Source organism: Macaca nemestrina, chromosome 13 (assembly GCF_043159975.1).
Source record: "Macaca nemestrina isolate mMacNem1 chromosome 13, mMacNem.hap1, whole genome shotgun sequence".
Classification (NCBI taxonomy): domain Eukaryota; kingdom Metazoa; phylum Chordata; class Mammalia; order Primates; family Cercopithecidae; genus Macaca; species Macaca nemestrina.
In genome coordinates, this window is record NC_092137.1 from 82224869 (window position 1) to 82249489 (window position 24621).

General features: G+C 37.3%; 1 long non-coding RNA gene across 2 annotated transcripts in view; it reads left to right on the forward strand.

The window, feature by feature from the left end:
- LOC105465346 (uncharacterized) overlaps positions 1–24621 on the forward strand; it is a 182125-nt gene that overhangs the window by 5991 nt on the left and 151513 nt on the right. For both annotated transcript variants that reach the window (XR_011611947.1, XR_011611948.1), the window contains exon 3: positions 132–203. This is a non-coding gene — a long non-coding RNA (uncharacterized lncRNA). The remainder of the gene's footprint in view (positions 1–131; positions 204–24621) is intronic.

Consider the following 24621-nt stretch of genomic DNA (forward strand, 5'->3'; position numbering starts at 1 on the left):
TCTTAGCTCATGATCTGCACATAAACAGGCAGTGGAATAGATTTGGCCTGCAGGCTATTTGCTTACCCCTCTTATAAAGCCCCAATGCTTTCATCAAAATGGTTACAACTGGACATGTGTAATTTCTCCAGGTTTCCCCTAAGTGAAGGTGTGAATGCAAATGAAGCCATCAGGCACTGAGGTGTGAGTCAGCCAAGTGAAAGGTAAGAGGAAGTGTTCAGCTCTCTGGCAGAGAGGGAAAAACTGTGGACATGAGGGATATCTCACTTTCCCTGCTCCTGGTGATTTCACTTGCGGTAATAACCCTCCATAGTGACCTTTCTGCATTAGCACCTGCCCAAAGTACCACTGACACCAAAATCAATCAAAGAGAATGAATTTTCCAGAAGGGAAGACCTACCACAAAGATGCTCCTCTTATGAAAGGAAGCAGCCAAGTCACTTGTTCCATAGATTTTTTCCCCCTGTCTTTCTCCTTAAAAGAATTAGTCAAGATAAATTGATGCCATTTGTAAAGACACTGACATAAGTAAATGAGAAACTTTGCAATAGAGTTGATTGATAACTGAAATTATGTTAATTTTTCTCTGAAATGGAGATGAGATTTCTTTAGCAGAAAACATACTACTCCATATAATATTCCATTTACTTCTGTGACAGTTTAGCATTTTCAATACTTTTCTCTGGAGTTGGGTACCCAACACTGAAAATTCCACAATTTAGTGATAAAATTTGATTCAGTGCTAACCCAGCTAGGTGGTAGTTATTGCTTTGTGGAGATGAAAGGATTTTGTTATTTTCTGGAATAGAAAATGAGCAAAAAAATAGCATAAACTCAACAGGAGCTCTGACAAATACTGACATGTTATTATAAATCATTATGTGAGACAGAAAGCAAGGTACAGCCATGAAATCTTCCCTAGATTCCTTCATTTGGCTTGAGAAGCTATTTGGCTTGCTTTGATACATTCCTAATGTAGTGTGAAAATGGGTTTACTAGATATAAAGGACATCATCTGGTTACCTGTAAAACAGAAGAAAATTCCCTGGGAATCACTTCAAAGTCTTTTGGGAAATGCTATATGATGCTCAGTACCAGTTACTTGAAGAGGTTAAGGAGACAATCCCTACCTTTTGGCAGTTTTACACATTCAGAATTTCTCAAAAAAAAAAAAAAAAAAGAATTTCTCAGACTTCCTTGGCCCTTTCCAACTTGGGAAGCCAATTATCGTATTAGATGTAAACAAGGATCCAATCACAGGGAGCGGAGTGGGAGACATTAGCTGCTGTGTCATCTGCTAGCCTAGTTGAAGGAAGCTAAGGGTCATTTGTAAACCTCCTGTTAACTTCTAGAAAGCTTGAGGATGGTTGCAATCTCTGGATTCACAAGGGCCTTTTTCACAGATGACCAGCTGGTTAAAAGGAAAAAAGAAAAAGAAAAAACTTATTAGCTTTTTAAATGATAAGGTAATGAGGCTTGGTGAGACAATAAGCAATGCTAATGTGTCTATAGTGGAGAATAATTTAAATAAAAATCAGAAACTTACTAAAACCCCCTTAAAAATTAAAATCTAAGAAATTTTGTCAAATATGGATTCAAATATATTAGTAAACAAGATAATTCACTGAACTTTACACTTTCCATTTTGCAAATGCATTTTGAATGTCTACCATTTATACATATTATATTAAAAATCAATTCACTCACAGAAAGCTAGAGTCAAGAAGGGACCTTTGAAGTCATTGGGGTCAGCATTTCTCTGTCCTCTGTGAAATAAATGTCAGTGGCATGCCCCAGTCACACATTATACAAAAACCTTCACCCATATTATCCCTCATTTTACCATTCAGGGAACTAAGTAGAGAGGAATTGTATTACAGCAGAGATACCACAGCATAGCTTTTGGAAGTTCAATGCTTAGAATTAGACTGGTTCCACCACTTGCCCACTGACAGATCTTGAGAGTTTTTAAAAATCTCCACCAGCATCTATTTGGTTTCCTGTTAAAAAGAAAAGAAAAAAGCACATAGCTGTATTTATCACCTGTAGATATTGTGGGAAAAATAGGTGAATTTACTTCCTGTGCATGTTTTTGCTTGCTTTTCTAGTTGATTTTAAATACTCTATTAGTAAAAATATTGACCTTTATGTTTCTATCTCTTGCAAATGTGTTTATTATGATGGTTGGCATGTAAATTTATGATTAAAAATATGGGTTCTATACTTCAAAGCCTTCCTGCTCTTTCTCCTTTGATGTTACCCTCTATTTCTTCCAAGAATCAAAAGAATTCTGAAAAGATCTGTACAATTAAAGTTTACAGTCTAGTTCCCAGATTGACTATTTATCAATTTTGTGGTTTAGTTACCAAATTAATTTCTCTAATTTTGATTTCCCCATCCATCATGTAGTAACAATAAGACTTATTACTGCAAGGTTTTCTTAGAAATAAATATATTTAGTAATCTATAAAGCACTATATAATCTAAGAATGCATTGGTTCTTAAGAGAAGATATACAGGTAGAACAAAGATACATTTACATTTCTCTCTATAATTAACATTATTGTTATATAGTATTACAAAAAATGTACTTTATGAGTTTTTAGGGGTACAGTTTTTTCTTATTCAATTTTAGTGTCTGTTTTCACAAATCCAAGATACACAGTTCAGTGGTTGCTTAGAGTTAGTCAATTTTATTCCCCAGTGTAGATGTACATTTCTTGTTTGGTGTCTCAATTCTCACCTGGTGTGTTGTGCTTGTTTTCTTGCTTTTGCTTTTGTTTTACCAAAAACTGATGGACCTAATATTCCATTCACTTAGAGTGTCTTTAGCTGCCTGATTAGTTGATCTGAAACAAACAAACAAACAAACAAAAAAACATGGTGAGCACTACTGAGTTAGCCCCACTTAACAATCCAGATATTGAAACAGAGAGCAAACTCAGACTCACTATAAAAACAAAATAGAGTGTGTTGACACTGCCCTGGAAGGTAACACTAGACAGGCAGGTGGCAACATTAGATACCAAAAGTATAAGTATCCTATTTGAAATTAGTTAAGACATTATAGATATATGCTGTTTTTACAATAGTTATATTTGAATTTGGAGAAACCAATGAGAATACTTAGAAGCCAGTCGGGATTTGGGACAAAAAGTAGGCATTCTACAAAACGTAAGCAACAGGGCACTATGTATATAGTGGGCTGCTAAAAAGAGTTTTTTTCAGTAAAGAGTTTTGCATTCGAAACACTTGAAAACCTTTCACAGGCTTGATAACTATTGCAGTCATTTATCCCAGCAAAAACAGTCTCCTAAATCTCATCTTTACCCTTGTGATTGATATGGTTTGGCTGTGTCCCCACCCAAATCTCATCTTGAGTTGTAGTTCCCATAATCCCCACGTGTCATGGGAGGGACCCTGTGCAAAGTAATTGAAACATAGGAGCAGTTACCTCCATGCTGTTCTTGTGATAGTGAGTGAGTTCTCATGAGATCTGATGGTGTTCTAAGGGGCTTCCTCCACCCCTTTGCTCTGTACTTCTTACTGCCGCCATGTGAAGAAGGATGTGTTTGCTTCCCCTTTGCCATGATTGTTAGTTTCCTGAGGCCTCCTGTATTATAAAAGTTCTCTTAGAGGGACAGAATTAATAGGATATATATATATATATATATATATATATATATATATATATATATGCGCAACATATATATGCAAAGGAGACTTTATTAAGTATTAACTTACATGATCACAAAGTTTCACAATAGGCTATCTACTTGCTGAGCAGCAAGGAGAGCCAGTCTAAGTCCAAAAACTGAAGAACTTGGAGTCCGATGTTTGAAGACAGGAAGCAACCAACACAGGAGAAAGATGTAGGCTGGGAGGCTAGGCCCATCTTGCTTCTTCACATTTTTCTGCCTGCTTTATATTTGCTGGTGACTGATTAGATGGTGCCCACCCAATTAAGAGAGGGTCTGCCTTCCCCAGCCCACTGACTCAAATGTTAATCTTTGGCAATACCCTCATCCAGGATCAATATTTCATCCTTCAGTCTAATCAACTTGACACTCAGTATTAACCATCACAAGTCCACCCTTGTCAAGTTGAACCCATACACCTCTCCTGAGATCATACATAATCAACAATAAGTTCATAATTATGCCTAACATAATACAACTATCTTTTGTACAACCAGAAATGCACCAATCCCCAACACCAATACTATTACATAAAGTTAGTACTTAAATGCTGATATGAAGCCAATAAATCATATGTCACATGATAAAAAGGAAATAAAATGAAGATACTGTCTTTGTACAAGTGTGCACATTCACAAACATGTTTTTAACAAAAGAAGGAGGGAATACTAATGACGGTTATGGTCATTTCTGCAGTTGATTCATGTGGTATCGATGGTATTGATAGTTGGTATTGATGACTACCTTCTACTACCCATTCTGTATTCCCTTTGCCTTCAGCAAGCACTTGAGCAGGTTGTGTGTGTGTTTTTTTGTTTTGTTTTTTTTTTCCCCCCTTGTGGAGTGACCCAAACCTTCATTCCTGAGGGGTCTGGACCATTGGTAGTCCTACCTGGATTGGGCTGTTGTAGTTTCCCATTGACCTTAATCACGGGGCATGGTAATACTAAGAGAAGCCCTAGTAGATCTCCTGTATTCCATGCATACTCTTCCTTACCTCCATTGTAGAGTAGAAGACTTATTTCATCTTGATAGTACAGATCAATCACCCCAACCAACCCTGTAACTCCCCTTTCAGCTTATTGACTTAAAGGTAGGAGGAGCCCAAAGTGTCCAGGTGGCAATCTTAACCTCCAGTTTTATGGAATTCTTATTGTGTCTCTTGGGGGAAGCATTCCTCCCTCTGGAGCTAAGACCTCTAGGCCAGCAGAACATAATATCGTGGGAACAGGAAGCAAAAATTTTGCTAGTGGATCACTAGATGTGATAGCGAGTGGTGCCACTTCAATTTCCACCCCTTGATTCCTGGACTCGTGAATCCTGGCTATGGGAGAAACAGTACCATATACTGAATGCTGATTCAAAGCATACATGGCCTTCTGGAGAACTTTGCCCCAGGCTTGCAAAGTATTGTCACTTAGTTGGCATTGAAATTGTGGCTTCAAAAGGCCATTCCACCATTCTATCAATCTAGTTCAGGATGATGGGAAACATGGTAACAATGAATTCCATGAGCATGAGCTCACTGCTGCACTTCTTCAACTGCAAAGTGAGTGCTTTGGTCAGAGGCAATGCTGTGTGGAATACCATGATGGTAGATAAGGCATTCCGTGAGTCCATGGATGGTGTTCTTGGCAGAAGCATTGCATGAAGTATAGGCAGACCCCTATTTGGAGTAAGTTTCTATTCCAGTGAGGACAAAACTCTGCCGTTTCCATGATGTAAGAGGTCCGATGTAATCAACCTGCCACCAGGTAGCTGGCTCATCATCCCGAGGAATGGTGCCATATCGAGGGCTCAGTGTTGGTCTCTGCTGCTAGGAAGCTGGGCACTCAGCAGTGGCCATAGCTAGGTCAGCCTTGGTGAGTGGAAGTCCACATTGCTGAACCCATGCTTAACCTCCATCCCTGCCACCATAGCCACTTTGTTTATGGGCCCATTGGGCAATGACAGGGGTGGCTGGGGAAAGATGCTGAGTGGTGTCCACAGAACGGGTCGTCCTACCCACTTGATTATTAAAATCCTCCTCTACTGAAGTCACATGTTGGTGAACACTCACAGAGTATACAAATATCTTCACAGTTTTTGACCTCTCAGAGAGGTCCATCCACATACCTCTTCCCCAAATTTCTGTCACCAATTTTCCAATCACACTTATTCCAAGTCCCTGACCATCCAGGCAAATCATTGGCTACAGCTGATGAATCATTATGTAATCACACATCTGGTCATTTCTCCTTTCATGCAAAGTGCACAACCAGGTGCACCCCTTGAAATTCTGCCCAATGGGAAGATTTCCCTTCACTACTATGCTTCAGAGATGTCCTAGAAAGGGGCTGTTGTGCTGCAGCTCTCCACTTTCGGGTGGTGTCTGTATATAGTGCAGAACCATCTGTGAACCAGGCCCTAGTTTTCTCTTCCACTGTCAACTGATCATAAGGAACTCCCCATGAGGCCATCAGTGCAGGCTGAGTGAGAGAAGGCAGGGTGGCAGAAGTGAGAGACCATGGACATTTGAGCCACTTCCTTATGTAACTTACTTGCGCCTTCAGGAACTGCTGGAGCCTGATGACATATACCCCTTCCATTTGATGCTGAAACACTGCTGTGCATGACCTACTTTATGGCTATATGGATCAGAAAGCACCCAGTTCATGATAGGCAGTTCAGGTCACATGGTGACTTTATGACCCATAGTCAAACGTTCAGTTTTCATGAAAGTCCAGTGACAGGTCAAGAGTTATCTCTCAAAAGGAGAGTAGTTATCTGCAGAAGATGGCAGGACCTTGCTCCAAAATCCTAGAGGCCTCTGCTGTGATTCCACTATGGGGGCCTTCCAGAGGCTCCAAATAGCATCCCTATAGGCCACTGGCACCTCAAGCACCATTGGCTCGGCTGGGTCATATGGCCCAAGTGTCGGAGCAGCTTGCACAGCAACCTGGATCTGTTGCAGAGCCTTCTCCTGTTCCAGAGCCCAGTCAAAACTGGCAGCCTTTCAGGTCACTTGATAAATGGGCCTGAATAAAACACCCAAATGAGGAATGTGTTGCCTCCAAATTCCAAATAGGCCCACTAGGCCTTGTGCCTCTTTCGTGGTTGCAGGAGGCGCCAAATGCAACAACTTATCCTTCACCTTGGAAGCAATATCTTGACAGGCCCCACAGCACTAGACACCTAGAAATTTTACTGAGGTAGAAGGTCCTTGAATTTTAATCAGATTTATTTCTCATCCTCTGGCACACAAATGTCTCACCAATAAGTCCAATGTGTTTGCTACTTCTTGCCCACAAAATCCAATCAGCATGATATCATAAATGGAATGGACCAGTGTAATATCTTGCAGAAGCAAAAAACGATCAGGGTCTGTCTGAATAAGATTATGACCCAAAGCCAGAGAGTTGATATATCCCTGAGGTAAGACAGTAAAGGTATATTTCTGGCCTTTCCAGCTGAAGGCAAATTGCTTCTGGTGGGCTTTATGGACAGGAATGGAGAAATTGCCAAGTCAATGGCTGCATACTAGGTACCAGGAGATGTGTTAATTTCCTCAAGCAATGAACCCAAATCTGGTACAGTAGCTGCAACTTGAATCACCACTTGGTTAAGCTTACAATAATCCACTGTCATTCTCCAAGATCCATCTGTCTTCTGCACCAAATGGGGAGTTGATTGGGGATACAGTGGGAATCGTCACCCTTGCATCTTTCAAGTCCTTGATGGTGGCGCTAATCTCAGTCCCTCCAGGGATGAGATATTGTTTTTGATACACTATTTTTCTAGGTAGAGGCAGCTCTAATGGCTTCCATTTGGCCTTTTCCACCATAATAGCCCTCACCCTACCAGTCAGGGAGCCAACGTGGGGTGTCTTCCAGCTGCTAAGTATGTCTATGTCAATTATGCATTCTGGGACTGGAGAAATGACCACAGGATGAGTCCAGTGACCCACTGGACTCAGTATAAGTCGGACCTGATCTAAAACTCCATTAATTACCTGACCTCCATAAGCCCCTTCTTTAACTAGAGGACCACAATGATATTTTCGGTCCCCTGGAATCAAGGTCAGCTCAAAGCCAGTGTCCAGTAGTCCCCAACATGTCTGATCATTTCCCTTTCCCCAGTGCACAGTTACCCTGGTAGAAGGCTGGAGATCTCCTTGGGGAAGGACAGGAGAAAGATTTACTGCATAAATTGTCAGTAATGTAGTGGGCTCTTTCCTCAAAGGGACTCAGCCTCCTCTTTATTCAAGGGGTTCTGGGTCTGTAAACTGGCTCTTGTCTGGAAGCTGATTGAGGGGCTGTGATTCTCTGTTTTTGTAATTCAAATTGGTCTTTGGTTCATTTAACCTAGAGGTTTTCTATTTTAAGTATGAATACAGTAGACTTCCTATTTCACTTCTAGAACACCATAATTAATTAGCCAGTGCCAGAGCTCTACATGAGTCAGACTATTCTGATTGCTACTTTGCTTCTGCTGTCCATTACGGTAGCTATGACCACTTTGGCTTTGATGGCTGAGTGCTGTCACTTGGCCCCTGCCACCTCGGGATCCAATTATAACCATTGTATTTAAATTTTGTAGGTGAGTGACTGTGGTTCCCACAGTTAGATCTGACATACAGAGAGGAGCAATTACAGGGCTCTTCAAAGATGCAGGTGCTGACATCACAGATATATTTCACAAGGCATTGGTCAAAGTTATATCTTCTGGACCCTCCCAGCTGGGATGAATAGGTCTAAAGTGACTAATCCACTCCACCATCCCATTCTCCCTAAGCCTTTGGTTCCCTTCCTCTACATCAAACCAAGGGAAATCAGGCATTTCCAGCTTGCTCACAGTGGGCCATTTTAATCCATATTTCAGCTAACCAAGCAAATAAACTATTAGAACCTTTTTTAACTCCCACGTTGCAACATTAAATGCAGAGTCCCTACTTAGTGAACCTAAATCAATAAATTCAGCCTATTCCAACTCTGTTCCTTCTGCTATTATTCCACACCCTTAATATCCATTTCCATGCCTGTTCTTCAGATTGGTGTTTATATAAATTAGAGAACTCAGACATTTCTTTTCGAGTGTCATGCACCTCCTCATGGGTCACATGCTCAACCTCACCTCTAGGGACCCCCTGTGACTTTAGTCTAGTTATAGGTCTAGAAGCAAATAGAGGTTTTGGGAGTAGCTTCTGAGGAGAATTAACATTCTTTTCTCTGGCAGCTGCCTTAAGGGAGGCCATCACTGTTGCCTCAGGCAGCACAGGGTTTATCTCCTCAGACAAAGGTGGAAAGACTGATGGCAGCATGAGTCGGGGAGGGGATGTTGCCACTACTGGAGATGAGGAAGCTGTTCTTTCTGGCAAAAAAGTTTCATTGGAGTTTACAAACTCAGTGTCCCCAGCTTTATCAGGGTCCTCCCACACATCCCCATTTCAAGTTGCAGATTCCTATTCTTTTCCAAACAATGTCCTCACTTTAACAGTAGACACCTGGTGAGGCTGCGCATGCATCTTTCATTGCAGGTCAGCCACTCGCATGATAAGAGCTTGTGTCTGTTTTTCCACAATTTCAACTCTTTCTCAACAGGAGATAAGACTCTCACTTAGGGCAATCTTAGCAGATTTGAGGCTGAGTATCTGCTCTGAAATCAGGAGACAGAATCCCTGAGTTCATCATTTTCTTACATCAATTTGTCTGCTGAACTTAGGAGCAAACAACCAGCTTCATGATGTTCCTTGTTTCTCTATATATGGTCAAAGGTATTATGTATAGAGTCAGTAATCTCCTTGCCTCTCACGAGTGGTGAATCAGGACTATCAAATGCATTTATTTTGCATAACACTCTAAACAGTTCATGCCAAGGACTACCAGTGTTCTCCATACTATTAGAAGTAGAGTCCTTAGCATTCTGGGGCCTAATCATATTAAGCAGCCAACTGCAGAAACCCCAAAATCAATGAAAGAACTCCATACTTAATATTCTATTACTCTAGAAACACTCCTGGTACTGAAATCTTTATTAGTCAGGGTTCTCTTAGAAGGACAGAACTAATAGGATATATACAAAGGGGAGTTTATTAAGTATTAACTTACACTAGCACAAGGTCCTGCAATAGGCTGTCTGCAAGCTGAGGAGCAAAGAGAGCCAGTCCAAGTACCAAAACTAAAGAACTTGGAGTCCAATGTTTGAAGGCAGGAAGCATCCAGCACAGGAGAAAGATGTAGGCTGGGAGGCTAGGCCTGTCTTGCTTCTTCACATTTATATTCACTGGTGGCTGATTAGATGGTACCCACACGATTAAGGGTGGGTCTGCCTTCCCCAGCCAACTGACTCAAATGTTCATCTCCTTTGGCAACACCCTCACAGACATACCCAGGATTAATATTGCATCTTTAAATCCAATCAATTCCACACTCAGTATTAACCATCACACCTCCCCAGCCCTTTAGAACTGTGCGTCAATTAAACGTCTTTCCTTTATAAATTACGCAGTCTCAGGTATTTCTTCACAGCAGCATGAGAACAAACATAGTAATTAATCAAATTAATTACTTACCGAGAGACTTCATTACTGATACTCAAAATTCTTTTACTGGAACCACAAGACTTCCTTTATATTCTGAAAGAGAAAACTAGAAATTCAAGTAGCCCGAAGATTAAAATTCAAAAAGAAGTGTGGAAATAAAAGTAGGTTGTACTAGAGGAAGGAAAGGGAATTGTAGCATAAATGTCTCTGTGTTTGACAGCGCTGGTGAAGGAGTAAGCAAGAGTACTGAGATATATTGCCACCTCCTCCATTAAGCATTTTCAAAAGTAGCAACATTTTTTTTTTTTTTTTTTTTTTTTTGGAACTCTAAGCAAAGGGGCTAAGCAATTTAAATGTAACATTTCTATAATCCCTATTTCTACTCTTTGAGAAAATTCCTGTATCCCCATATTAGAGATGCAGAAATTAACAGATTTCTCCCCTGGAAATGAACCATCTGGGCTTTGGAGGCTTCCAATCTTGCCTGGATACCCTTAGCAGCAGCACTCCACTCCTGTTTCAAGCTTCTAGGGAGCTTTCATCCTGTCAACTCCAAATATTCTCAGATGTCTTCTGGTAAATTCTTTATTTGTATTCTCTACTTTGCAATATTAGTTCTCTATTGCTGCTGTAACAAATTACCAAAAATTCCAAGACATAAGCAACACAAATTTATTATCTTACAGTTTTGTATGTCAGAATTCCAAAATGAAACTTGCTGGGCTAAAGTCAAGGTGTCAGTGGGGTTGCAATTATTTGAAAGACTCTAGAGGATAATCCATTTCCTGGCCTATTCCAGATTCTAGAGCCCATCTTCTTTCTTTGGCTTGGGGCTCTCTTCATTGAGCTACAAAGTTAATAGTCCCATCTTCAAATCTCATTCTCTCACATTCCTGCTTTCCTCTTTCACTTATAAGGACAGTTGTGATTACATTGAGCCCACCAGAATAATCCAGGACAACCTCTCCTTTTCAGAATTTTTAATCACATTTACAAAATTGCTTTTCCCAAAGGATGTAAAATATTGGCAGGTTCAAAGGATTAGCACATGGACAAATAGTAATCTTCTTTGGAGGACTACTATTCTGCCTACACGCTTCCTCTGTCATGCATACAAAAATTGCTTTGAGATTGTCTGTTGTCTTCCCAAGTAGGCTCTGAGTTCCTGCCAACAGAGGTATCTTTTATTCATCTTCGACTCCCCAGGGTCTACAGTCGTATCTGGCACAGTCAAGATAGTCAACATTAACTAAAAAAAAAGTCTGAAAAAAATTGATTTTTCTCTATCACTAACGAAAAAATGTAAATCATAGTAAAAATACTATCATTTTTACCTCAGATTAGCATGGATTTTAAAAGGCCATTACTCAATGTTAGTAGCACACAGTGAGTCCTGTTCACATATAAATTGATGGAGAGAAAGTAAACTAAAATAACTTCTCTGAGATGCAAAATAATTATATATATCAGAATTATTTAAAATGCTGAGAAATTTTCTACTTTATAATCATATTTCATAAAGCTACTCCCCCAAAATCATAGGTATTTTCAACCATAATTAAATAATTAAAATTTGAAATTGCCTAAAAGACTAATAGAGGATGAGTTAATAAATTAGCTGTAGGTAAACGAATGGAACATTGTCTAAACATTGAATAAATCTATTTTGTCTATTTATAACAAAAATATTTAGATTTTAATGTTAATAGAAAAATTAAGGAACAAAATTTTGCATATATAATATGATTCCAAATTATAAATCTTTATATTATAAATATGTATATTTGTAAGCTATAATAAAAACACTTATAAGTTGGGATCTTTATATGCATCATGAAGGTTTTACTGAATATATTCAGTAATTACACCCATAGGTTTTACTGAATATTTTAATTTAAATATATAAATTATAAATTTATATATAAATTACAAATATATGTTATAAATATAAAATATTAATTTTTAATATTTTAAATTTAATATTTTAAATAACTTGAAATTGAAGTACATAATTAGATATTATATTATTAGGAAATATACAAATACATTGTATAGCTTGATGAATGACCATAAAGTAAAACTATGCCTGTAATAACTACTGAGGTCAGAAATAGATTCAAAGTCACATACACACACACACTAAACTAGTAACTAAACTAAGGTTTTTCCTCATTCCCAAAGGAAAAACTTGACTCGTTTCTGCCTCCACAAACTAACCTGCTTTTGAAATTTATAAATCACATTTTGCAATGGGTAATCTTTTGTGTCTGGATTCTTTTGCTCAGTATTAGTTTTTGAGATTTATTAATGTTTTGAGTTGCAGCATCTCACTGATTTTCATTGCTATATGGCATTTTATTGGATGAGTATATTACAATGTAGCACTGTATTTCTGTTGGAAATTCACATTGTTTGAGTTTTGAACACTCTTGTAAATTTTCTATTAGTGTATATAAATACACCATCCTATTTGGTATTTACCTAGAAGTTGAAATGCTAGACCATAAGAAGTATATAACTATAATTTTAGTATATATTGCCAAATAATTTTCAAAATGGGTTACGCTAAGATATACTATGAAAATTTATAGAAGTTCTAGTCATTTCATATCCTTACCAACACATTTTTTGTTTCATTTTATATGTCTTTGGGTGTATTATACCTTCATTGTCTTTCTCCTTGGCATTGCCCTGAGAATGAATGAGACAGGTTGAAAGAGGGGCTTCTGAAAGGAAAAGACTGGCCACTGGCAAAGACACCTGATTTTTATAGTCAGGCTTGAGGAGGTGTGTGTCTGATTTACATAGGGCTCACAGATTGCTTTGATCAGGTATGATGTTTACATAGCATGAGGGGAAGGCTGGCCACCCCACCCTAATCTTATTATGCAAATAAACTTTTCCCTTGGCCAGCCCATCTTGTCTAGTCCTTACTATACACACAGTTGCCATTTTGAACATGATTGGTGCAACTGCTGGCATCTATGTATGCAGCTTGATTTTACAGGCTACTCTTTGTTAGAAAAATGATTTGAGGCTACCTTTCATTAAAAGAAAAACCTTGCTAAGGACTTTCATACCCTCACTATCTGCCTAAGTAATTTCTTCTTAACTCTTGTATCAGCATGCCCTGAACATCGTCACTGCCATTCATTTCATTTACCCATATGCTACAGTCAACCTAATACATTATTTCTAATACTGTGAATTATTATTCATTCGGTCAATTTAGAATAAGAAATTTTTTAAAAATCATGGTTATTTAATTATTCTGATTCCCTTTTCTTTCTAAATAACTTTAAACATTTCTTACAGGATAGGTTTTCTGCCAAAAAACACTTTCCATTTTGATTCATCTGACAAATATAATTTATTCTTCATTATTGAATAATCATTTCATTGAATATAGAATTCTATGTTGGTTGGCTTCTTTTTTCTTTCAACACCTTAAATATTTTACCGTGTTCTTTTTGCTTGGATGGTTTCTGCGGAGCAGGAGCTCTAATTCTTACCCTTGTTTATCTCTAGGTAAGGTTACCCACTTTCTCAGCTTCTTTAAAGACTAGTTCTTTGCCTTTGGTATCATGCAGTCTGAGTGTGAACTAAATAAGGTTAATTTTTTATGTATGTTTACCCCATTTGGTGTTCTCAGTGCTTCAAAGATTTATGGTTTTGTATTTATCATTAATTAGAAAATTCTTGGTCATTATTACTTCAAATATTGCTTCTATTTTAGTCTTTCTTCTAATATTTCAGTTACACTTACATTTTTCTTACTAAAAGTATTCCACAGTTATTGGAATCAAAGGGGAATCAAAGATAGAGGACTGTAGCTGTGTGGGTGAGTGTGACTACTCCTAATCACTTAGTTCTTCTGGTTCCATGTCTGGGGTTCACACTGCAACCATGGGCAGCGTGTTCAGCAAGGTGCCAGGACCCAGGAACCACAGAAGGAAAACAGCAGGGGGGATGCACTCACTGTCTTCCTCTTCACCCTGGGTCACACCCAAAGGAAGGAGACAAAAGGGATGTCTTTTTCTCACTTGTCTTTCTAGATGTGTAACAGATCATCTTCAGCTTGCAGTCCTCTGGAGTGCATTCTGAGGCACAGACTCCCTTGACCCTAAGGATTTAAAACACAAAGTGGCTCATTTTCTTCTGCACAAGGGCATGGCATTCTTATTAGACCTTTGTAGGGGTTACAAAATCAACCCAGTGCTTTTAGTAGTCATATCAGGTAGGCCTGTAGAGAATGATTCTTCAAAGTTAGAAAAGCAACTTCCAGGGGAACAATCTGAGGATCTGCCATATTCAGGGCCCCCTGTGTTCCTTTCTTATTACAGAACCTTAGGGTAATTTAAGGGAGACTTAGGCCAATTTTCTAATGACACTGGAAGGAATATAGAAGCTTTCTAAAATTTAGCTCAAGTGTTTGACCTCATGAAGGGATGTTTGCTGCTTCTAAGCCAAACTGTAACTGCAGGTGAAAAACAGGCAGTTCTGTAGGCAGTAGAGAAATTTGGAGATGAACAATATGTCTCCTATAATAGAGAAAAAGGGAAAACAGAAAATAGGGAAGATGAAGAAATAGGAGAAACACCATTGTCAATAAGAAGGGAAGCAGTACTTCTTGACAACTCTAATTGGAATGCCCAGACTTTTCTATGGTATTTTTCGTTCTTTCTTGGTGTAAAGTGGATCTTACCTTCTTTCATAATGTTCTTTCAACCTGGGAAAAGTTAATTTTCCAAACCTTAAAATGCTTGGCATAGAGTTGATCTAGGAAGAAGCTTGACATGCCAGCAAAAAGGGTAAACAATTTTTACCAGTCAGGCTTTTGGCCTCTCTCTCCCCCTGTACAAACTGGTAAAAGGGTTAATAAAAATCATAGTTTTTATTCTCTGTAAAGTTTTAATTAATGAAAAAGCATTTGCTAGGTTAGTTTTAAGTTGTAACCAATCTGGTGTGCTTTTGTGTCTTTCTGTATGGTTCTGTCAAAAGAAAAGGTACGTTAAGTTAGGAGGCAGACTCAAGACCATACAAGCCTACTGTTTAAGCCAGCCCAACAAAATGGTCAGTAACAAACTTGGCTACAGGTGTTCATCTTGTTTCATGTCCTTGGGAACATGACCTGTAACCACATAGCAATACTTTTTTTAGTCTCTACCATTTTGAAATGATGGCTGTCTTCTTGTGCTGTCAGTTCCTGGGTGAGGATGACAAAATCAGATAAACCAGTTTATTAATCTGGGTGATGCCAGCTGATCCATCAAGGGCAGTGTTTACAAAATATCTTAATCACTAATCTTGAGAATAGTTTAAGGAGGGTTAAAATCTTGTAGCATCCAGCTGAGTAACCACTAAGCCACGTTTTCTAATCTTGTGACTAGTTTCTTGGTCTGATCCCCAGGCAAGAGGGAAGTATATCTTAGGAAGGCACTGTTATCATATTTGTTTTGGACTATAAACTGTAAACCAGGTTCCTCCCAAAGTTGGTTTGGCCTGTAGTGAAGGATGGGCAAGGATAGCTTGAGGGCTGGAAACAAAATGGCGTTGGTTTAGTCAGATCTTTGATTATTGCAGTCACAATTTTGCAGAGATGATTTCAAAAGCTGCTTATCATCTCTTTGAAAATACCTCATATACTTGTGGTTAAGTCGTAACCTAATTAAAGCTTGTTGGTCTCACCTGTGAGGTTACTTTTTGTGGCATTCAAAAGCTGAAAATCCTGGAGTGACTAAGGTTGAGTAACAAGGGACTTAAAGGGATTTTCTTAAAGAGAGTGCAGCTTAATTAAAAGTGGATATCCAAGTTATAGGTATATTTAAAAGGCCTCTATGATTTTCTCTTCTTGCAGCTTGTTTTCTGGAAAACTGTTTTTTTTTTCTTTTCAGTAAACTGAATGATTTCTCTTCATTGTTTTATCCTGCCACTCTTAATGCACACATGAGAGGCCCTAAGATAACTTCTGGTAACCTGGGTATCCTTGAGAAAAACAGAGGAGATGCCACAGACCTTGTTTAGGAGAGGGGAAAAACAAACAAACAAACAAAAAAACTGTTTTCCTCATGAAACCCCAGGGATTAAAAGCAAATAGTTCCCTCTCAAAATCAAAGGGTCTGTTCTGTTTTGCATTGTGAGTTTTGTGGGTATCAAATTACTTCACATTATGAGAGTGCTTTGTTGTGTAATAACCAGGGTAGGAAATAGACTTTAAGGGGTGGCTAATAGTAGTTATGAGTGATAATTAACTCTTTGTGCATTTAAATCAGAGAAGCATGCTCTCAGTCACCTGAAAGATATGGAAAGACCCCCCCACCTCCCCCCGCACTCCCCATTGAAAGATGAGACTCCCATAGGGGATGGGCTGATTACAAAATAAGCCAATTGTCTTTGGGTTGCCTTGCAACGTAATGCATGGGTGAAGCACTACCCTGTGTTCTTTCAATTTATCTCCCTCTCGTTGAGGATCCACAATTCAGTATAAAATGGCACCCTTAATTTTGGATATCTGTCTTTGCCTTCAGCAGTACCTGCTTATTAGGCCCCCAAAATGCATGCAGGCACTGCCTTTAAAGTGGAAGTGTTATTTGACTGTAGATTTAGGTTAGTTGTAAATGTGTGTTGCAAAGTTCAGGGCAATCACACAACTAATGAAAGAAATATAATTGACATGCTGATATATGAGAGAAAATAAAATAAAATTCTTAACTAAAAATAGTGAAGGCAGAAATAAAAGAGGGAAAGGAGAAAAAAAGGAATGTTTTTTCCTAAGAAAGGAGAAAAACAGTTGCAAACATGGTAGATATGGTCCAAATATAAGAATAATCACTTTTCATGTGAATGATCTAAATGTATCAATAAAAAGAATTTGTGTGAATTTTTAAAATAGATGCCACGATATTATATTTATAAGAAACAGCCCATAAATATAGATAGGTTAATGTAAAAAGATGGCAAAATAGATAACATGTTAACAATAATCAAAAGAGAGATTGAGTTGCTATACTAAAAAAAAAAAGTATAATTCAAAACAAGGAAAATTACCATAGAGAGAAATCAATAATAATAAAAGAGTAAGTTCTTTTACAAAAGACCAATATTTAACATATTTGCACCTAAAAACACAATGTCAAAATACATGAGATGAAAAACTGATAGTGCTGCAAGGAAAATTATAGAAGTCAACTATTATGGTTAGAAACTTTAAGACTTGTCTTTCAATAACTGTTAGATCAGCAAGGCAGAAAAAAATTAATATAAATATAGTTGACTTGAATAACGCTATTAATCAACCTATTCTAATTGACATTTATAGAGTCCTTCATCCAACAATATAAAAATGTATATTCTCAAACTTACATGAAACATTCAGTAAGATAAACAACATTCTAGACCATAAAACATAATTTAATAGATTTAAAACAATAGAAATTATACAAAGTATGTTTTCAGACCACAATGGAATTAAGTTAGACACGATAATATGAAAATAACTAGAAAACTTCTAAACTTTTCATGATTAAACAGCATACTTCTGAATAATAAAGTCAAATAGGAAGTCACAACAGAAATTTAAAACTATATGAATATAAAATGGGAACATATCAAAATTTGTGAGAAACAGCAAATTTAGTGCTTGAAGGGAAATTTACATCAAATGCCTATATTGGAAAATAGGATAGATAAAAACACAATATTCTAAGGATTCAACTTAGTAAACTAAAGAGAAATTTAAACATAATCAAGCAGCAGGAAAAAATAATAAAAACTAGAACAGAAATCAATGAAATGAAAAACAGTGGAAGAAATCAACAAAACTAAAAGCTGTTTTTTCAAGTATATTAACTAATAAACCTCTTTACATATTCACCAAAAAAATAGAGAACACAACTTATTAATACTATACATTAAGGAGGGTTCATCTCTACTGACCTTATGAAAAAAGAATGAATAAAAAATATCATGAAGTACTTTTGTGCACAAATTTTATAACATATATGAACTGTACACAATAAACTCAAGTCATACAAGGAGAAATAGACAATATAAATATTTTCCTGTATCTATTAAAAAATTGATTCAATAGTTAATAATCGTCCAAATCAGAAAGCAGTAGGTCTAGATAGTTATACTGGTAAATTGAGATAAACATTAAAGGAAGAAATGAGATACTTTTTTTTTTTTACAATTACCTCAAGATAATAGAAGGAAAATACATTTAAATATCTTAAATAAGGCCAACACTACTCTAACATTCAAACCAGATATTTCTTCTAATTTCATAACTTCTGGTAACCTGGGTATCCTTGAGAAAAACAGAGGAGATGCCACAGACCTTGTTTAGGAGAGGGGAAAAACAAACAAACAAACAAAAAAAACTGTTTTCCTCATGAAAACAGTTCCTCTAATTTCATTAGAAGAAATAAAAACTACAGGTCAATATCTTCCATGGATACAAATGCAAATATTCTAACATGGTGTGAGCAAATCAAATCCAAGTATGTGTGAAAAGAATTATAGGCTGGATGCAGTTGTATATTCCTTTAATGCACTGGTGTAATCCTGCAATGCCAGCTACTGAGGAAGCAGAGGTGGGAGGATTGCTTGAACCCAGGGCTTAGAGACCAGCTTGTCTCAAATTTTTTAAAAATTAAAATAATTTAAAAAATTATATGTCACAACCAAGAGGTTATACAAGAATGGTTTTAGTTTTGGGAGTCAATTAATATAATCTATCCCATTATCAGGTTAAAGAATAAAAATCATATTATTATACCAATTGATACAGAAAAATCATTTGATAAAATTCAACACCTTTCATGATAAAAATCATCAACCTAGAAATAGAGGATAACTTCTTCAACTTCATAAGGGACATCTAAAATACCTACAATTAGCATCACACTAAATGCCAAGAAACTGGGGTCTTTCCCCAAGATTGCAGAAAAGGCAAGGCTATCTTCTTTTACCAACTCAATTTAAGTTCATATAGGAAATACTAGCTATTGCAGTAAGACAAGAAAAAAAAATAAAAACTATAAGTATTGTGAAGAAAAAAATACAATTGTCTTTGTGGAAGACATGATTGTCTATGTAAAAAGTAACAATAATAAGATAGCCTCCTGGAATTTGTAAATGACTATAATGAATTGTCAGGATAAAAAGTTAACATATAAAAATTAAATGCTTTTCTATATACCAACAATAAATGATTACAATTATATTTTTAAAAATCATATATTACCATTTACACCAAAACTGTATCTTAAATACAAAGCCTGTACAGGATGTATATGAAAAAAAACTATAAAACAGATGAGATAAATCAAAGATAATGTAGTAAATGGAGAGATTTTCCATATTCACAGATTGGAAGTCTCAAAATTTGAGACAGTTTTGTCCAAACTGATTTGTAGATTCAACATAGCCCCAATTAAAATCACAGCAAACTATTTTGTGCATATTGACAAACTTATTGTCTAGTTTACATGGAAAGGCAAAAGGTCCAGAATAGGCCACACAATAAAAAAGGAAGAAAAAATACTTCGAAAAAAACACTATCTTACTTCAAGACTTACTCTAATGCTCCATAATCAATACAGAATGAAATTGGTGAAAGAATAGACACATAGATCAATGGAAAAGAACAGAGAGCACTTATCACAAAAATTAACTAAAATGTATCATACACCTGAAACTGAAAACTATAAAACCTCTAGTAAAGGGAGAAAATGTATGTTTTTTTTGTTTGTTTTTTGTTTTTTGTTTTTTTTGCTTTTGAAATGAGTTTTAAAATATAATGCCAAATGAACAATCCTTGAAAAAAAATGTATGTTAAAAATTATTAGAAGTAAAAACTTCCTCTTTGCAAAAGATACTGTTAAGAGAATAAAAATATAGGCCACAGACTGGGAGAAAATGTTTGCAAAACACATATTTAAAAATGTATTGCATGCAAAACATATAAAAAATGCTCAAACCTCAGCAACAACCAACCAAATTTAAAAAGGAATAAGTAAAAGATCTTCTTTACAGACATCTCAGTAAAGAAGATTTACAGGTGGCAATTAAGCTTATGAAAAGAGACTGTATGACACATCACTACACATCTACTATAATATTCAAATCCAAAAACTGACAATATCAACTGCTGCCAGAATATACTACCTCATTGACTTCTCATTATCTTTTGGTAGGAATTGCTAAATAATGCAACCATTGTAGGCCAGAACTTGGTATGTGTTTTAACAGAATTATGCCTTGTCTTAATATGATCTAGCAATCATACTTTTAAATATTTTATCTGATTTCAAAACTCATATCTGCACACACAAAAAATTTCACATGAATGTTTATACTTTTATTCATAATTATATATTAAATTATATTTATTAAAATTCACAAGATATTTATAATTAAAATACTACAAGCAAACCAAAATGTAACTTAGTAGGTGAGTGGGCACACTGTGGTACCTTCATTAAATAAATTATTATTCTGCAATAAAAAAACCCAGCAACCTATGAAAAATGTGCATAAATCTTATACCTAGTAAACCCATCAATAGTTGCCAGAGCTTCAGTGTAGGTAGGGGTTAAAGAGTTAAATAACAAAGCACAAAAATATTTTGTATAATCATGAAACTTTGTTGTATTATAATACAGTGGTAAATACAACATATTAAACATTTGTCAAAACTTGTAGAACTTTATGCACAGAATAAAACTTAATATATGCAATTCTTAAAAAATGTATAAGAGATTGGATGACCACACAATGTAATGCATAATGCAGTTAAAGAATCCAAATATGTTACAAATGAGAGGAAAAACTACACTGAAGGGTGATAGGAATAAAAGATTCATCTAAGTAACTATGGAGATAGATGAAGTCTGTAAGATTAAAGTAGATGGAATGATATGTGAACAATGTAGTTTAGTTGATAAAATTATTTTCCATGGGGATATGGGGTAACAGTTCTGTAACCATTATGCATGCCTACTGGAACTGGAAAATTAAATGAATGGCAAATGGTGGGAGCCAGGTTTCTCACTCCTTGAAGTGGAATTTTACAGATAAGCAAACAATGAAAGGAGACTGGAATGATCCATATGGTGATGGATTAGAATTGGAAATAGTATATACTCATATTTAGTTTAATTTGGTTGGTTATATATGGAAATATTTGTACATGTTTGTACCAATATAGATTAATGTACATACATCAAACATTTTCTTACTGTGTCACCTTATATCACCAGATATAAGGCCTACAAACTAAAACACCCCAGTAGTAATGAGCACCCTAGCACTCAGATTTGGGTTTTTAATAACATTTTCCAGTGAAAGTGTAACTACGACCCTTGGAGAAATGTCTTATTCTAGACTTAAGACAGGGCATACACAAGGTGGACCTGGAGCATTTGTAGTGCTAGAAAGTAAGGAAGTGCTCAAAAACAAAAACAAAATATCCCAGAAACTCAATGTTGATGGGGTATATCAAAGGGACACAACAGCCAATTGAAAGTGCTCCCAATAGCCAAAACTAAAATGATTTCTGCAAAAAATAAATAGTATTAGATTAAACCCCAGAGTACAAAATAGCCATAAATTTATACTGATATAAATACATGATCAAATAAATAAGTGGAGAGGAGGCAAATATCCTGTGCAGAAGTTATTCCAAATAACTTAAATAGATACTCTTAATAAGGGAGAACATAATTTGCCACACTTTCGCATGGGCTGTGTGTAGTGACTTCCTTCTAACAAGTACGATAGAAAAAGGGAGGAAAAAAGAAAACCTGTGGGAAAACCTGATACTACTGCAGCCAGTTGGTCAAGGCCAACATTAACAGTGACAAATCATATTGATAGTACGTAGCCTTGAATATATATAATGTGATAAAATGGCACTTTGCTTCTTTGTTCTTCCTCCCAAATCCCGTATCTCCTATCAAACCATGAGAAAAACACCAAATTCCAACAGAGGGTAATTCTACAAACTACCTGATCAGTCCCCTTCCAAACTCATCAAAACCAAAATCTGAGAAACTGTCACAGCCAAGAGGATCCTAAGGATAAGCGGCAATTAAATGGAATGTGGTATCCTAGTTGAGATCTTGGAACAAAATAACAAAAAGGCATTATGTAAAATAAAAAATACAATCTTTACTGAAAAACAATGTATTAATATTGGTCAACTAATTGTAACAACAATTGTAAAACATATACCACATAATGTAAATTTTTTTTTTTTTAAAGAGGGACATTAGGGATAGAGTATATGTGAATTGGATAAGAAAATATACAAGAGAGGGGCAGAGCAAGATACCTACACTGTACTCCAGCTCTGCAGGAACACCAAATTTTAACTATGGGCACACAGAAAAGCACCATCACAAGAACCAAAAAATCGGGTGAGCAATCACAATACCAGATTTTAACTTTATATTGCTGAAAGAGGCATTGAGGAAGGCAGGAGAGACAGTCTGAAATCCTGAACACCACCTCTCCTTCATCCCACAGCTGTGGCCATGCAGCATGGAGAGAGAATCTGGACACTTTGGGGAAGAAGAGCACAGCAACTTGAGGACTTTACATTAAAATTCGTGCTGCCCTATCACAGTGGAGAATAAAGCTCTACTGGGCTCTGTCAGTGTCCATGCATGGTGGAAACATTTGGACTAGCCCTAGCCAGAGGCGGATCTCCCAGTGGTTGGAACTTGAATTTCTAGGCAACCCTCATCATCACTGGCTAAAGGGCTCTGTGATCCTAGATAAACTTGAAAGTCAGTTTAGGACACAAGAACTGCAATTCCTTGACAACTCCTAGTGCTAGACTGGACTTAGAGCCACTGGACTTGGGTGACATGTGACCTAGGGAGACACCAGCTGGCGCGGCTAAAGAAGTGCTTGCACCACCTCACCAGCAACCTCAGGCGGCACAGCTGGCAACAATGAATCTTTTCTTCTCCTTGAGGAGAACAAAAAGTAAAGACTATGTTTTGCATCTTTAATAGCAGCTCAGCCACCATAGGGCAGTGCACTAGGCAGAATTGTGAAGCCCCCGTTCCAAGCCCTAGCTCCTAGATGAGATTTCTAGACATACCCTGGGCCTAAAGGAAACCTGCTGCCTTGAAGGGAAGGACCTACTCTTGGCAGGATTCACCACCTGCTGACTAGAGCCCTTGGGCTCTGTATAACCAGCAGCGATGCTCAGGGAATATGCCATGAATCTTGGGCTCTGAGACATGTTGGCATCAGGGCTGACTCAGCACACTCCCAGCTGTGGTGACTGCAGTAAGAGACTCCTTCCATTTGAGAAAATCAGCAGAAAAAGTGATTTTTCTTAAAAAAAAAAAAAAAAAAGACTTTGTCTTGCCCCTTAGATGCCAGCTTGTATACAGTGGGGTAGAGCAACAGGCAGGCTCTTGGGGTCCCTAAGTCCAGGCCTAGGCTCTTGGACAGCATTTCTGTACCTATCATAGGGAGCCCACTGTCCTGATGGGTGATCTCTGGCTTGGCAGCATTTACCACAAGCTGATGGAAGAGGACTTGGGCTGTAAGCAAACATCCACAATGGCCTGGCAGAACCTCCCATGGACTGGTGGTGGTGTTGGTGGTCACAGGAAGAAGCTCCTGTTCCCATGGAAAGAGGAAGGAAGAGCAGAAAGAATTTTGTAATGTGGTTTGAGTGCCAGCTTAGCTGGAGTACAATGGAACATCAGGCAAATTGCTAAAGTTTTCTTCCTAATCCCTGGTTCCCAGATAGCATCCCTGAAAACTCTTGGGTCCTGGAAGAACTCACTGCTCTGAAGGGAAGGGCCTTGAGCAAGCCTTAGTGCTATGCTGGCTTTAGGTCTGACCCAGCACAGTCCCAGTGGTGGTAGCTACAAGGGTGCTTACATCACCACACCTCAAGTTCCAGGTGGCTAAGTGCAGAGACAGAGAATGTACTTCTTTGAGAGAAAGTAAGGGAAAAGAACAAAGGTCTCTGTCTGATAATCTAGAGAACTGTTCTGTATCTTACCTAAGACCACCAAGTTTATATCTCTATGAGCCTGCAAAAACCACAGTGTTATCAGGCTTGGAATCTCAGTCCCTTTGATTACCTAGAACGGATTCCCCAAAAGGAGAGGCACAAAAAAGTCCAGACTGTGGAGAGTACAATAAATACCTAACTCCTAATGCTCAGACGCCAATAAATATCTACATCACCACCATCCAGGAAAATATGACCTCACCAGATGAACTAAATGAGGTACCAGGAACCAATCCTGGAGAAACAGAGATACATGACCTTTCAGATAAACTGTTTTGAGGAAACTCAAGAAATTCAAAATAACAGAGAGGAATTCAGAATTCTGTCAGATAAATTTAACAAAGATATTAAAATAA